The sequence below is a fragment of the Plasmodium reichenowi genome, chromosome 13 (assembly GCF_001601855.1).
Source record: "Plasmodium reichenowi strain SY57 chromosome 13, whole genome shotgun sequence".
Lineage (NCBI taxonomy): Eukaryota > Apicomplexa > Aconoidasida > Haemosporida > Plasmodiidae > Plasmodium > Plasmodium reichenowi.
Window position 1 is genome coordinate 2,630,163 of NC_033658.1, and position 3,231 is coordinate 2,633,393.

At 16.1% G+C, this 3,231-nt stretch overlaps 4 non-coding genes across 4 annotated transcripts; 2 read left to right on the forward strand and 2 right to left on the reverse strand.

The window, feature by feature from the left end:
* Positions 1 to 158: 158 nt before the first annotated feature.
* Positions 159 to 232, forward strand: PRSY57_1368700. Its single transcript has one exon. It is a non-coding gene; the product is annotated as a tRNA-Arg (tRNA).
* Positions 233 to 907: 675 nt separating this feature from the next.
* Positions 908 to 979, reverse strand: PRSY57_1368800. Its single transcript has one exon. It is a non-coding gene; the product is annotated as a tRNA-Trp (tRNA).
* A 508-nt stretch (positions 980 to 1,487) lies between these two features.
* PRSY57_1368900 lies at positions 1,488 to 1,561 on the forward strand. The gene has a single exon. It is a non-coding gene; the product is annotated as a tRNA-Arg (tRNA).
* A 1,464-nt stretch (positions 1,562 to 3,025) lies between these two features.
* On the reverse strand, positions 3,026 to 3,097 carry PRSY57_1369000. Its single transcript has one exon. It is a non-coding gene; the product is annotated as a tRNA-Cys (tRNA).
* Positions 3,098 to 3,231: the final 134 nt, after the last annotated feature.

Consider the following 3,231-nt stretch of genomic DNA (forward strand, 5'->3'; position numbering starts at 1 on the left):
TATTTGTATAATGATAATGTTTTTTAAATTCATAGTAAAAAAATATATAAGAAAGTTATATTATTTATTAATTTTTTTTTTTTTTTAATTATATGTAAATAATTATAATATTCTGTTCATTTAATAATATTAATCATTTCAATGAGAAAAAAAAATGAGGGCCGGTAGTTCAGTTGGATAGAATGCCCGACTACGGATCGGGAGGTCGTGGGTTCGACTCCTGCCCGGCCTAATTTTTTTCATTTTCCTTTTCGAAGTAAAAAAGGATAATATTTTAAAAAAACATTTAGTATATATATGTTTGTTTTAAATAATAAATATATTATTATATTATTAGATATTATAAAAAGAATGAATTGTTCGATATATTGACACTTCAAAAATATATATATATTAAATATATATATATGTTATGTAATGAAATAGAATAATAATTTTATAAAATAATGAAGCAATAAAATGCTAAAGTCCAATATTCCAAAAGTTCATACATATATTATTATATATATCTATATATAATTTTAATAAATTAAAAAAAATAACTGCTCTTATATAATAGAATAATATATATCTTATATTTAAAAATGAAAAAAAAATTATTGTTTTATTTTTTTGTGATTTTTTAAAATATATGAATTCATTTTAAATTAAAATGTAAAATATTATACTGTTTATTGCACTCTGTATTACGTATATTTTTTTAATACGACTATATCATTTCTTATAATAAGTATAATAAATAAATTTGTATATTGTTTTTTTGTATTTTGCTTAAAAATTAAAAAAAAAAAATTATATATATATAATAATATATTATTCCCCTTATAAAGTATTATTTTATTTATATTTTGAAATATATAGAAAATTATATTATAATTTTTTTTTTTTTTTTTTAATATTAATTTATTGAGCCCAGAGGGATTCGAACCCCCAGCCTTCTGATCTGGAGTCAGACGCGCTACCGTTGCGCCATAGGCCCAATATTATTTTTTGCTCGTATTTCTTTCTTGTTCAATTTAATAAATAAAAGAAAAAAATATATATTACATATATAATATAATATTTATATATATATATATAACAGTAAATAAATTGATATTTTTATGTTTTTTTTATTATAAAATTAATAAAAGAATAAAAAAAAAAAAAAAAAATTACTATATTCAATACATATATTAATTTATTTTCATATTTATTAATTATTTATATTGAAAATTCCAAACAAAAAAAAAAAAATAATTTTAAATATCAAAAAATTAAAATTTCTTTTTTGAAAAAATAATCATTATATAAATAAAATATAGTAAAAGTCATAAATTTTAAAACAACATAAAAATATATACTTGTATTTTTTTAAATAGAATATAAGAAATATTTTATACAAAAAAAAAAATATATATATATATATATATATATACATATATACATATATACATACATATATATTAAATATTAAGTAAATTATATTTTCAAATATTTACAAATTAGCACCAGTGGCGTAATTGGATAGCGCAATGCCTTCCTAAGGCAAAGGTTATGGGTTCGAGTCCCATCTGGTGTATACTTTTGAAAGTATTTAAATATATAAAAAAGAAAAAAATATTTAAATATTCCACCATACAAAAATATTGTAATAAAAGAAATTTTGTATTATTATTATATTTTATAAAAAATGTTGTAATATTTATAAAGAATTGAAAATAAAAAAAATTTCATTACAAATATAGAAATATTTTTATTGTAATATAATTAATGATATTATATATATATTATATATGTATTAATAAAAATACATACTTATTATTTATATAATAAATAAATATTATGATTCATAATATCATGTTTTACTTAAATTTTTTTTTTTTTTTTATATGAGAATAATATGTTGAAAAAATTATATAAAACAAATATTATATACTGAAGAAACACGTAAAATTAATACATTTATATATACCAAATTAATTTAATTTTGGGATTTTTTAGTCCATTACTTGATAATTATATTTTTTAGATAACGTAGTTAATTTAATTTTATTTTTTTTTCTTCTTTTTATGAATGGAATAAATGATAGTTACTTTTTCTTATGTTGGTATGGATTATTTTTGAATTTATGGTTAAGCACAGAATCTTCTGTTGTTTTATTAAAATATATAATGTATTAACCAAAAATATAACTTTTATAGGTGTACCGAATATTATATATAGATAGTAATAATTTAAAATACTTAATATAAATAAGTAGTTGTAAATTCTATTGAAAATTATATTATTTTACATAAAATTAAAACTCTATAATGATACAGTTGATTTTAATATGATTATATTTTTGATATATAGAAATACATTAACTTTAGTTGTTTAAATCGCACATTAATTTGTTTTATTATTATTTTTTTTTTTTTTTTTGCTATTGTATATATATAAATATGTTGAATAAAACTTATAAAATTATACCGTAGTATACATCTTTAAAATATAAGTATTCTAACATATTTCATTATTGTCTTTAAATATGAATATTAGAAAAAAAAAAAAAATATATTTTAGGTAATACTTCAATATAAACCTAATTATTTTCTTATGTAAATTTATAATAATATTGTAAAAAATTATATATATATATATATATATATATATATACCTACATTTTTAATATTAATTTTATGGAAAATGAAATATGTTTTTATTATAATATCATAATTTTAATAATGTATTAATTATATTAAATATATATACATATAAGTTTTATAATACTAAACGATTTTACCAAGATTAAAAAAAAAACCAAGCATAAAAATATTATGTCATATATATATATATATATATATATAATATATTAGTTTTAAATATAAATAAGTATTTATTTATAATCGAGGCCACGTCCTTTTAAAAATTAAATATTATTATATATATATTATAATATTTAATTATTATTTACTGTAATATTAATATATCCTTACGTATATAACACAATATACATTATGTATATTTTATATTTTAAGATAAAATTTAAAAAAAAAAAAAAGGGCGCGCACGGATTTGAACCATGGACCCGCTGATCTGCAGTCAGCTGCTCTACCGCTGAGCTACACGCCCATTCATTAATATTTGTAAAAATAAAAAGTATTTCAAAAATGAAAAAAAATATATAATAAAATAATATAGATAAATATATCATAATAATATATATATGTTTTTACTTAAAATAAGAATTTATGTCCTCTCAATAT